This window comes from Salvelinus sp. IW2-2015, linkage group LG7 (assembly GCF_002910315.2).
Source record: "Salvelinus sp. IW2-2015 linkage group LG7, ASM291031v2, whole genome shotgun sequence".
NCBI lineage: Eukaryota > Metazoa > Chordata > Actinopteri > Salmoniformes > Salmonidae > Salvelinus > Salvelinus sp. IW2-2015.
Window position 1 is genome coordinate 3,763,192 of NC_036847.1, and position 13,732 is coordinate 3,776,923.

A 13,732-nucleotide genomic window follows, 5' to 3' on the forward strand; every position below is an offset into this window, starting at 1 on the left:
CATGTCTTAAAGTAATGATGGACTGTCGTTTCTCTTTGCTTATTTGAACTGTTCTTGCCATAATATGGACTTGGTCTTTTACCAAATAGGGCTATATTCTGTATACCACCCCTACCTTGTCACAACACAACTGATTGGCTCAAACACCTTTATTTTTTCAATGTAGAAAATAGTAAAATAAAGAAAAACCCTTGAATTGGTAGGTGTTCTAAAACTTGACAGGTAGTGTACATAACAAGTTAACCCAAGATCCAGATGAGGCCTGCAGGGTAAAAGGAAACGCCTGGATTTTAGACTCACAATCACAAGTTACTGTATATATACCCACGCTTTTGAATAAACACGCACACACCCTTACTCACCTGACCCTTGAACCTCATAGCCTCCCACTCCTGGCTCTCTGGGAGGGCCGGCGCTGTGCAGACCCCCGCCTTCTCCAGCCAGCGGTAGCCCCCACGGCCCATCAGGAGGCGGCCATAAAACCCGAAGGTCTCAACCTTCAGCTTCCTCTCTGCCCAGATAGTGTGTCTGGGTTAGAGAGTTACAGAATGTGATCAGACAAGCACGTGGTCAGATCTTTGAAAAATGTGACAGTCATGAAATTGACTCAGACAGCATAATAGGCGGAGCACATTCAGACGTTTAGAGCACATTTAAACAAATGATTGTAAACCAGCGTGAATTAAACACAAATTCACCTGGATTCATGGCCTGATGAGATATCAAAGGAGGGTTTGGCCTTGTCATAGTAGCACTTAGGCCCAAATGAATTCTCCACCGTCTTCTCACTACTCCTGGTTTCTTCATCATTGGCTTCTAGAGATGGTGAAGAGGCTAGAATGGATGAAAACAGTGACTAACCATGACTTTGAAAAGCTTGCAGATGATACTAAAGACACAAATGAGAGGAACCATTTCTGTCAGAGATAGAAAAATCCCCTTTTTGCAATAATTTCACCAATCAATGATGGCCAAATCATCATCGTTCTTAATGAATGATCACAGTCATGGTCGAATTGCCATGTTCCTGCAACTATAGCACAAAGCCCACCTGTCGACGGATATGTGGTGAGTATAATGCAACTAACCTTTGATGTTCAACTTGTCCTACATCTCCCTCTCCAGCACTTCCTTGTCGAACATTGGATTTGCAGAATCAAAGTCAAAGTCCGACTCAAACTTGAGGGTGAAGGTCTTCGAGTCCTCCACAAGGAGCTGGGCCTACGGGCTACTACGGGACAAAATGGAAAGAGTTTGATAAGTCCTTCATTCTAGGTATGAGAAATTCTCCATCAAAGGGTTAATACTACAAATCAGGGGTGCCAATTTGGTTTCATCTGCATCAAATTTCAGCCAGACCAACCTGCCAGCCTGAGCCACCTGCACGCCTGACCCCTACCAGTCTAGTCAATAACTCAACTCTCTCCCAACACAATTTCCTTCCCTGTTCCCACCTTACATTTGTTTTATTTCCAAGGGAAAGGTTTGGAAGCAAACACCTCATATACGTTATATATCACGTTTCAGGTAAGACCCAAATGCAGTCTGCATTTAGAAAACGAGGGAGCACTGGGAGAGAAAGGCCCGGCGCGTTCTGGAATCTCCATCGTAGTGCTCCGGGGGGGGTAAGCGGGGTTCCCGGGAAACCGGGGTGATGGCGCTGCTACCAGCCGGGTTACTGAGGGGCTGGGAGGTTACCGTCGTGGTAGACTGCTTGGTAGGCAACCCACGGAATTACTCCCGCAATGCGTCCAACGCTAGGTCGTGACGTTCGGCCACGTCCTTGAACCCTTCCTTCAGACCGCGAAGCAACTCCTTGTGTCTACTAATGATGGCTCCTTGGGAGGAGATGGCGTTGCGGAGCTGGTCCAAGTCTGCTGGGTCAGTCATGGCCAGTTCATACTATCACGTTTCAGGTAAAACCCAAATGCAACTGTGTTGAAGTAACAATATTTATTACAGCAACAGGGATGCTGTATGGATGATGTTACATATTACAGCATCCTTGCTATAAATTTACTGCAGGGATGCTGTAATGTTTTACAGCAAGGAAATTCATGCTGTAAACTATATTACAGCTGTAATGAGGTGCGTACTGGCGGCAGAGAAGTCAGGCGCAGGAGAGCGAAAACTGATTTACAACGGTGTCGTTTAATAAACATAAACCACCGTCAACAGAACAATACATGAAATGGGTCAAACAAAACCCGGTCAATACCAGCATACCGTGCACAAGCACTACAATAAACAATTACCGACAAGGACATGGACATGGGGGGGAACAGAGGGTTAAATACACAACATGTAATCGATGGAATTGGAACCAGGTGTGATGGAAGACAAAACCAATGGACAATGAAAAGTGGATCGGCGATGGCTAGAAGGTCGGTGACGTCGACCGCCGAACGCCGCCCGAACAAGGAGAGGGACCAACTTCGGCGGAAGTCGTGACAACAGCATCCCTGCTGTGAAGCAAAATTGCAGTATTAAACTGGCAACTGTGGTGCAGTAATATACAATTAATTTACAGTACTAAGCAGCATTGCAGGTTGTCTTTAAAAGACAGCTCCCTGAAATGTAATATTGTAAGAAAAACAATATGTGTACAAATATATATATTTATTCATATTCATAACGAATTTCACTTTAACCACAAAGAACAACATTTGAAAAGAGCAACAGTACAACTCCAGATAGTAGGGGAGGGAGAGAGCAACAGAGAGAGATACAGTGATAAGAACATTGACAAATACTGGCCAATCATGTATTTCACCATACACAAACCAAGACAACAGAATAGGTCATTCTTGAAAATACAGGATTATGTAAGAAAAAAACTACATCTAAACAGATCAATGAAAAATAGGAAAACAACAGTTGAACAGGGAGACATTTTTACAAAAAACTACAACAAGAACTGCTTGCCTGCCTGTCTTTGAGAGAGAAACCAGAGAGAGAGATCGAGAGAGAAAGGGTCTGAGAGAGAAGGATGGATAGAGAGGAGCGAGCAGGGCTAGAAGCACGCTACCGCAAGCCAACCCAGGCTCCGGGATGGCGCAAGCAGATAATTTGCTGACCCAACCCGCATGGCAGGATTTCTGAGAGAATGAGAGATGCAAACAAGTCTCGAATAAATCTCGGTGGCGTGCAGATTATCACCCCAATCTTTGAAACTCTGATCCTCCTTAGCTCTGATACGTCAACTAGGAGAGATTGCTATTACTATCACTACTACTATCAATACTACTACTATTGCTATCACTACTACTATCAACACTACTACTATTACTCGATGGGTAAAAAGGCAGATGACAACTGACAAATAAAGTTTGTATTCATCAGGTGTGTGTGTGTGTACTTACATGTTGGAGTTTTTCCACTCAAACTCCTTCAGGTCTGCGAGAAAGCGTGTAACATATGGTCTTGCGGCTCACTCCTGCGTTCGCTGTGCATTTGGTTCCTTCAGGGTTTATTCGAACCAGGAACCTGCACAATCCAACATAGAATATATTAAATCAGTTGAGACATTGAAAAAATAACACTCCTTGAAGTAGGAGTGGTTGCTCTCAAACGAATGAGTCGCTCAAATTGTAGGATGAGGTAATGTAACAAGTAGTGATGCTTAGGTGCAAGGGCACTCTACCCCACAAGCAAAACTGTAGTTCGCCACATTTCTATGTGTAATGAATGCTTTAATATTTAGGAAACAGAAATTGCAGGATTTACACCTGTACATTCCCAATAAAGCTACTTCCAGCTACCAGCCAGCCTGCAATATGAAAATGACACGACCCCCAGCCACCAAATTGCATGCACACACCAAAAGAGCTATCAAGCTATACGTTACCATGCAACCACACATTTTTTTTATTTATTACAGACTACAAGGCTAAATAAAATATCAGTCTGTGACTGATGTTTCAGAAATCATTCATTTAACGTTGCCTAATTAATTGTTAGATAAGGATCACTTCTGAAAGATTAGCAAAAGCACGAGGAAAATTCAACTCACGCGGGAAAATGCCACGACCATCACCGTGAATAATGCAGCAAGCTAACCACACAATCTGAAGAAAACGAAAATAAAAGATAACTTTAATATCCTGCAGGGAAAAACATCAGTCTGTGCCTGTTGTTGCTGAATTAATTAATGTAATGGACTAAGGGTAACAAAAGCATAAGGATAACAAAAGCATAGGGGGAATATTCCACCAGACTTTTGCTAAATCACACACACCCCGAGACTGAATAGAGCTAGCGTTAACCAGAGATATTTAGAGAAAGGTGTCCAATGGAGTTCGCCATCTCTGAGCTATAGCTAACGTTAGCAAGCACCATTCCCCTTTCATCTGAGAGCTTCCAATCATCTCATTCCAACTGCAGAATCACCCAAAGAGTATACATCCCAAGACAAAATGTCGGTCCGTGCCTGCTGACAAACTACAGGTGTATTCGACATAGCTAAACTCTCGCTCCCTCCCTAGACAAACTGTATTTTTGTCCGGTGAAGTCTACGACCACTTTGCCACTAATACCATAGCATTAGCACATGTCACCCATGTCATACACCCACCGGTTAAGTAGCCTATCCAAAGAAACACACACATGGATTTCTGCACGTTGTTAATACTCAAATTATTTGCTCTATAGCTACAATATCACTGATTATTTTACCAGCAAGAAAGATCAAMGCAACAGACYGACATGTCAACTTGGCTAYACTGTTAGCTAACACAATCCAAACAAGCTAACGTTAGCTAGCTAGTGTTAGGTTCAAATTTTCAGAGTAAATAACTCGCAGAGATTAGAAAAGTTTAACCAAGTTTAATTCTTCCCAAAGGGTCGATAGAGCTGGTGTCACGGCTGTCTTCGTCCTCCTCATCTGACGAGGAGAAGCGAGAAGGATCGGAGGACCAATACGCAGCGTGGTAAKTGTTCGTCATTTTAATGGAAAAACTGAACACTACAAAAACAACAAAGTGACAACCGTGAAACTAATGAACAATCGTGCTGMCACAAACACTACACATAGACAATCACCCACAACCCACAATGACAAAACAGGYTACCTAAATATGGTTCCCAATCAGAGACAACAACTAACACCTGCCTCTGATTGAGAACCATATCAGGCCAAACACAGAAACAGACAAACTAGACATACAACATAGAATGCCCACTCAGATCACACCCTGACCAAACAAAACATATACACATACAAAGCAGAACTATGGTCAGGGCGTGACAGCTGGATTCAGACATCACATGTTTCCACCACCACAAGTATATATACTCCAATTTAGACACTCCTGCTTCTCTCCAATCCTTACATCTTTTATGGTCCGACAGGAAGACCAGGTGATAGGATAATAAACCATCGTTTCTCCCTTAATAAGGGAAACTGACCTGACCTCAACCCCCTTGAGGCCCAATCCAAAGATCTCCACCCGTCTCACCTAACACATTCCACAGCCATCTGTCTCCTACAGATACTATTAACTTCTGATGTGAAAACCAGTCTCTCTCACTCCTTTATATACTATGCTTCTGAGTATAACAATGTCTCTAGTATAGTAATGTTCAAAGTTTCACCCCGAATCCAACAATAGTTAGTAGCTTAGTTAAGAAAACCGGCAGTAGGTATATAGAAGTATATAGTATATGGAATTAGTACATACCTAGCAGCTGCTCAAAAATATTTAGGCGACTTTTCCACGAAAATACAAAATAAAATATCTCGAGTAAAACAGAAATCTTATTTTCTCATGAGTCTTCCMTCACAGACCGTTTGGCGTGGAGCATTAGTGGAAATCAAGTCTGTTCTCAGCGCAGGCCTGGTTGTAGATAGGTTCGAGTTGCGTCGGGGACATTGTTCAAATTTTAGCTTTCCCTAACCTTTACCTAATTATCCTAACCTGCTGCATCAATTCTTAYAACCTGCTAAGAAAAGCAACTTCAGATGGTCAAAACCGACAGACCTGCCCTGAGAACAGTCCTGGTTTCAACTATGAGATACAGCTCTCTTTCTCACACACCACAGACATTTGGCGCCACCAACTACAGCAGTGTTCGGGTACTACTGTAAAGAAATATAGTAAGTTAGAGTAATTTTTACAGGATGCTTACAATTACAGTTAATAACAGTATTTTTCAGCATTTTACCAATAATGCAGTGCAATCTGCAGCATTATTACTGTAAAACACATTTAAGGTATTTTACTATGCACTCTACAGTGTTGTACTGTTAAAAATTACAGAAAAGTCTTACAGTGTAGCTTTAAGCGTAAACTGCTGTCCTGAAGCTACTGTAGGTCTACCCATCAATCCAAGATGGAACTTTATATAATTTACTGATATTGTTAATATACTCCAAAATTCACCTGAGCTCCGTAGACTGGTCTTCCCTGGATGTCTTACCCTGCTGGGACCCCTGTCACCATCTGATCCTGCTAAGAAATGATGAGCAGTGTTGTGAACTAACTATGCACTAGAGGGTTGCATTCCCCCGGGATGCCTGCAGGACCTGCGGGTCCCAACAGAGATCATTGTGGTGGTCTGCATTTTTCATGCTGCAGTCGGTCAGACGACTTTGGTATGAAAATATTTTTGTTGTCCCACAGATTATTTGGAAACAGTCCTCTTTCTGCTTTGTATGCGTTAGCCTAGCACAGTATTAAAATCACATATTTTCCGCATTATTCACATTCAGAAATAGCCTACCTCTCCTAGTTGGGCGTGAGAGTTCAAGTGCGCCTAGTATGTGTGGTCTCATTGAAATAGAGTAGGCTATATACCGTGCATTCGGAAAGTATTCAGACCCCTTGACATTTTCCACATTTTGTTACATTATATTTATTATTGTAAAATTGAATTGATTAAATAGTTTTTTCCCCCTCATCAATCTACACACAATACCCCATAATGACAAAGCAAAAGGCTAGGGCTGACCTGGCTATGGTAGGCACTAGCTAGCGTAACTAATTCATTCATATTTCTGTAGCATTGAAGGTCCCCGAGTTTGTAACCACCAGGACTCTTCCTAGAGCTGTCCGCCCGGCCAAACTGAGCAATCGCGGTAGAAGGGCCTTGGTCAGGGAGGTGACCAAGAAACCGATGACAGAGCTCCAGAGTCCCTCTGTGGAKATGGGAGAAGGGCCTTGGTCCATGTCTGCAGCACTCCACCAATCAGGACTTTATGGTAGAGTAACCAGACGGAAGCCACTCCTCAGTAAAAGGCACATGACAGCCCACTTGGAGTTTGCCAAAAGGCACCTAAAAGACACTTTGACCATGAGAAACAAGATTCTCTGGTCTGATGAAATGAAGATTGAACTCTTTGGCCTGAATGCCAAGCATCACGTCTGGAGGAAACCTGGCAGCATCCCTACGATGAAGCATGGTGGTGGCAGCATCATGCTGTGGGGATGTTTTTCAGCAGCATGGACTGGGAGACTAGTCAGAATCGAGGGAAAGATGAATGGAGAAAAGTACAGAGAGATCCTTGATGAAAACCTGCTTCAGAGCGCCCAGGACCTCAGACTGGGGTGAAGGTTCACCTTCCAACAGGACAACGACCCTAGGCACACAGCCACGACAAAGAGGAGTGGCTTCAGGACAAGTCTCTGAATGTCCTTGAGTGGCCCAGCCAGAGCCCGGACTTGAACCCGATCTAACATCTCTGGAGAGACCTGCAAATAGCTGTGCAGCGACACTCCCCATCCAACCTGACAGAGCTTGAGAGGAGAGAAGCAGAGAAGAATGGGAGACACTCCCCAAATACAGGTGAACCGAGCTTGTAGCATCATACCCAAGAAGAGTCGAGGCTGTAATCTCTGCCAAAGGTGCTTCAACAAAGTTGTCACACCCTGATCTGTTTCACCTGTCTTTGTGCTTTTCCCCACCCCCTCCAGGGATCACCCATCTTCCTGTTATCCCCTGTGTGTTCTCTGTTTGTCTGTTGCAGGTTTGTCTTGTCTTGTCAGGTCTCACCAGCGTTCTCTCCCACCTTCCTGTTTCTCTCGTCCTCTTCTATAGTTTTTCCCGGTTTCTGACCATTCTGCCTGCCCTGACCCAGAGCCCGCCTGCTGTCCTGTACCTGCCTGACTCTGACCTGATCACGAACATCTTCCTGCCCTCAACCTGCCCTTTGCCTGCAATGTGTTTCTAATAAATCATCTGTGAACTGTACTATCCGCCTCCCGTGTCTGCATCTGGGTCATATCCTGAGTCGTAATAGCACGAACTGGCCATGACTGAGCCAGCAGACTCGGACAAGCTCCACAACGCCGTCTCCTCCCGGGAGCCACCATTGGAAGACACAAGGAGTTACTTCAAGGTCTTATGGAAGGATTCCAGACCTTAGTGTAATGCCAGGACCGTGCCTTCAACACATTGCCGGAGCAATTCCGCGGATTGTCTGTGAGGCAGGCCGCCACTACAGTAACCCCCAGAGTGTCAATTACCCCGCTACCAGCGGTGTTTCTCCCCAATCTACCCCGGCTTCCCAAGAACCCCGCTTACCTCCTCCGGAGCGCTACGCTGGAGATCCCGGATCCTGCCGGGCGTTTCTCTTCTCTTCTCATCTTTGAGCTGCAGCCCTCTTAATTTTCCTCGGATCGCTCGAGGATAGCGTACGTGATAACGCTGATGTCCGGGAGGGCTCTTGAATGGGCTATGGCGGTGTGGGAGCAACAATCCACCATTTGCCTTAGATTGGAGGAGTTCGTGGCGGAGGTACAGAAAGTGTTCGATTCTCCGTTGTCCGGGAGAGAGGCAGCAAGTAAGCTGCTCCAACTACGTCAGGATTCCTGTAGTGTGGCAGACTACACGGTGTATTTTCGCACATTGGCTGCTGACAGTGCCTAGAACCCGGAAGCCCTATTCAACGCGTTATTTCACGGGTTGTCGGAGGTGATTTAAAGACGAGCTCGCAGCCCGGGAGCTGCCTCTGGACCTCAACTCCCTCATAGCCTTGACCATCCGGATCGATGGGCAGCTACGGAAACACAAGAGGGAGAATGAGTCTTTTCCCTGTCGCCGACGCTCATCCTTGATTTCCACCACGCCTCCGAGGAATCCCGGAAAACCCCGAAGCCCACATTTCCGAGTGGATCCGACATTGGCCGAAGTCTCTCGGAGGTCACCGAGGGCAGTCAAGTCATCTCCTCTGGAGCGCATGCAACTGGGCAGGGCTAGATTGTCTCCTGCTGAGCTCTTATGCAGACTTAACACCCAGAGCTGTCTGTATTGTGGAGCTACGAGAAATGTTTTATCTTCCATTTCCATTAAAGAACCAGGCTCATCAAGGAGGTACTAGTACAAGTACCCTGGTGAGCCGTACGGAGACTTTTACCATCTTCCATTGCTCGTACCCCTCTCCATGCTACCCTGTTGTGGGGTGACCGGTCCAAATCTCTCCGGGTGCTCATAGACTCTTGGGCCGATGAAAGCTTTATGGACACTAACCTGGTTTCGGAGATGGGAATCCCCACACAACCGCCCTCCATTCCCATGGATGTCAGAGCGTTGGAGGGCGCTATATTGGCAGAGTCACCCACACCACGTGTTCCATTAACCTGAGAGTGTCGGGTAATCACAGTGAGTTTATGCAGTTCCTGCTCATCGAATCCCCTCAAGCACCCGTGGTTTTAGGCTTTTCCTGGCTCCAGAGGCACAATCCCCTGATCGACTGGGCTACTAGTTCTATCCTGGGTTGGAGCCCATTTTGCCATGGTCATTGGCTGAAGTCGGCACTGCCTGCCCCGGGACGTCTTCCTGCGGGCTTGAGAAAAGCCCCAGAAAGCCCCGGACCTACCCGCTGTTCCCGCGGAGTAGCAAGGTTTTCAGAATGCCCGTGCCACTGCGCTTCCTCCGCATTGGCCCTATGACTGCGCCATCAAACTTTTCCAGGGCACTACACCGCCTCGGGCGGCTTTATTCCCTGTCAGGTAGGTATTGATGGAGACATATATTGAGGACTCCCTGGCTGCAGGGGGTATCCGTCGCCTCCCCCGCAGGGTTCTTCTTTTTGGAAAAGAAGGACAAAACCCCGTGTCCATGTATCGACTACCTGAATAACATCACGGTTAAAAACCATTACCCGCTTGCACTCATCACCTTGTCTTTTGAGCCTCTCCAGGGGGCTACCATCTTCTACGAGTTGAACCTCTGGAACGCCTACCATCTGGTACGGATCCGGGAAGGGGATGAGTGGAAGACCTTTAACGCGGCTAGCGGGCAATAAGAATACCTGGTGATGCCGTTCAGACTGACCAACACACCTCCTGTGTTCCAGGCCCTGGTAAACGATGTTCTCCGGAACATGTTGAACCGGTTTGTATTTGTCTACCTTGATGACATCCTTGTGTTTTCCCACTTGGCTCAAGAACATGTCCTCCATGTCAGACAAATCCTCCAGCGTCTTCTGGAGAACCAGCTGTACGTCAAAATGGTAAAATGCGAATTCCATCGCTCCACCATCTCCTTCCTGGGGTACATCATAGCCGCAGGCAATATCCAGATGGTTCCTGAAAAGGTGAGAGCGGTGGTGGATTGGCCGCAACCCACCTCCAGAGTGCAGCTGCAACGCTTCCGCCAATTTCTACCGCCGGTTTATCCGGGGCTACAGCACCCGGACTTCCCCCCTGTCAGCACTCACCTCTCCCAAGGTCCCGTTTACGTGATCTCCAGCTGCAGACCAGGCGTTCATGGACCTCAAACACCAATTCACTACCACTCCCATACTAATCCATCCAGATCTATCCCGGCAGTTCGTGGTGGAGGTCAACGCCTCGGACGTTGGAGTGGGGGCTGTCCTGTCTCAGCATTCTGCCCAAGACCAAAAGCTGCATCCTTGCTCTTTCCTCTCCCATCATCTCAACCCCGCGGAAAGGAATTACGACATGGGTAACCAAAAAAAACTTCTGTCAGTGAAGATGACGTTGAAGGAGTCGAGGCACTGGTTAGAGGCGGCAGAACAACCATTCATAGTATGGACAGATCACAAGAACTTGGAATATCTCCACACCGCCAAAAGCCTCAACTGCAGGCAAGCCTGCTATTCACCTGATTTAAATGTACCGCCCAGTGTCCAAGACTGTGAAGCCGGATGCGCTGTCACGCCTCTATTGCCCCATTGCTGCACCATCGGACCCCGAGACCATCCTCCCTACCTCTTGTCTCGCGGCTGCACTCATCCTACCACCTGGAGCCAGCAGCTTGTGTGGTTAGAGTAYGCCCGCAACACCCTCCCTTGCTCAGCCACTGGTCTCTCRCCTTTTGAGGGCTCCCTGGGATATCAGCCCCGCTCTTCCCGGAGCAAGAGGAAGGGRTCAGCATACCCTTGGCCCAGATGTTCGTCCACTGCTGTCGCCGGTCAGCTCTTCTCAAGACCACCTCCTGGTATCGACGACAGGTGGATCGCCACCGGACCCTGGCTCCCCGTTATCGTCTCGGGCAGATCCTGTCTACTCGGGATCTGCCCCTCMGGGTAGTCCCGCAAACWKTCCCCACGTTTTATTGGCCCTTTCCCCATCTCCAAAATCCTTAGCCCCTCTGGTGTTTGTCTTCTGTTGCCCCGTAGCCTCCGTATACATCCCACTTTTCAWGTGTCTAGGATTAAACCTATGTCTCACAGTCCTTTGTCTCCTGTTTCMAGGTATGTGCCCAGGTAGGACGCCAGGTGATGTCTCAAGAAGGGRAGGGGGGGTACTGTCACACCCTGATCTGTTTCACCTCTTTGTGCTTCTCTCCATCCCTCTCCAGGTGTGACCCAACTTCCTATTATCCCCTGTGTATTYAWACCTATGTTCTCTGTTTGTCTGTTGCCAGTTYGTCTTGTCTTCTCTYCCGCCTTCCTGTTTCTCTAGTTCTRTTTTATAGTTTTTCCCGGTTCTGACCATTCTGCCTGCCCTRACCCCGAGCCCGCATCTGGGTCATATCCTGAGTCRTGATAAAAGTACTGAGTAAAGGGTCTGAATACTTATGTAAATGTRATATTTCCAGKTTTTTTCTGTATAAATTAGCAAAAAATTCTGAACCGGGTTTTTGCTTTGTCATTATGGGGTATTGTGTGTAGATTGCTAAAGATGTTAGCCTTCACACAGCCTGCCAGGCCACTCTGTGATATTGCGAGGTTCTAAATCCAGCTGGCTGAACTCTCCAAACAGCCTAACCGCACAGAGGCGTCCGCATGGTCCTAAAGCACACCCCACCGCTTTTGTATGATAAAACTGGGGAGGACAAAAATGCAAAAATCCCCAGTGAAAGTGCCATAAATGCATCCCCAAAGCAAATGACATTTTCCCAGACAACCGCTCAACAGACACTCCTCAATTGTGAGAGAAGGGTCACCTTGTCTTCTCCTTGGTGGTGGCCTGTTCTCATCATTGGCCTCACTCTGGGAATTGGAAATTGCATGTTTTGGAAAAAATTGAAGCTGAATATTGACGATAATTGTGATTTCTGTGGAATGGAGAAGGAGACCATATTTCATTTGTTTTTTACCTGTATTTATAGTAGAATTCTTTGGATTGACGTACAGAACGTTGTTACAAAGAAAACAGGATAGGTTGTACAATTGAATGGTTTTGATACAATGAAATTTTGAAATTCTGACATTGATAAAGATGTAGTATATTTGATTCAACTGCTAATAATATTAGGTAAATGTCATATTCACAAATGCAAATGGTCGAATTCAAAACCTAACTTTTTTCACTTTATAAATGAATTCAAACAATATGGCACTACTTTAACTAAAATGAAAAACAAAAAAGGCAATTAAAAYTCGTTGTTTCATTTATGAATATGATTTGTTTGTTTGTGATTCCTGGCGATGTAAATAGTATGTATGCTTGTTTGCATGTGACTATTCCTCTTTTTTGTTGTTAATATTTGTTTGTTAATAAAAAATATWAAAAAATAAGAGTTGTGGACTCGACTCACAGGATTTGGATTCGATGACTTGAGACTGACTTGATATAAAATAAAATAACTTGAGACTTGACTTGAATTTGGAGCCTCAATACTCGGGACTCGACTTTGTCTTGAGACTGATGACTTGAAATTATCTGGCCAGGTTCTGTAATGATTTGTCACTCATTTTGTGGCACAGGCAACGCGGATTAATCTACACGCAGCTAGACATTAGCCGCAGCATCTCCCATGCAAAAAAAAAAACTGAACCAGATTGGCTAGTGAAACGCTCACTCGGGCACTCTGATTGGACCAACAAATTGTCAATAAACACAGGTAGGGTGAGTTTGCGAACAGATTATTGATTTGCTGTAAACGTATAGATAGATTCGGGTGTAGCGCAAATGACAAATTGTAGGGAGAGAGTATTGCCATACTAAATAAATATACAGCACCAAAAAAAGAATTGTGATTAAGAATATTAACTGTTTACTTTGCAAGTTTACCGGCATTTGGGGCAACAATTAGCGTAGGTCTACTGGTCTTTTGATATRTAACAATTGCTTAATATTGATAATATACTTATGAAGCTTGCATTTGGAATTTGTTGTTAAAATCAAATATTATTGTGGCGAAGATGGTTCACTTGCGCTCCAAACTCTTGCCAGTGGAGAGGGCTTTTTTTCTCTTGTTGAAATATTTGCTGTTGCTTTCACACGTTTAAATGCATATGTGGTAAATCTAGATTCCTTCTACTACTACAATAATTGCTAGCCTTTCATCATTCCATTACCTTAATGTTTATTGCTACATGTAT

General features: G+C 45.5%; 1 long non-coding RNA gene across 1 annotated transcript; it reads right to left on the minus strand.

The window, feature by feature from the left end:
* Positions 1-3,366: 3,366 nt before the first annotated feature.
* LOC139028000 (uncharacterized) lies at positions 3,367-6,450 on the minus strand. The gene is made up of 3 exons (XR_011480133.1): positions 6,381-6,450; positions 4,013-4,067; positions 3,367-3,486 (listed from the first exon to the last, which is right to left on the minus strand). It is a non-coding gene; the product is annotated as an uncharacterized lncRNA (long non-coding RNA).
* Positions 6,451-13,732: the final 7,282 nt, after the last annotated feature.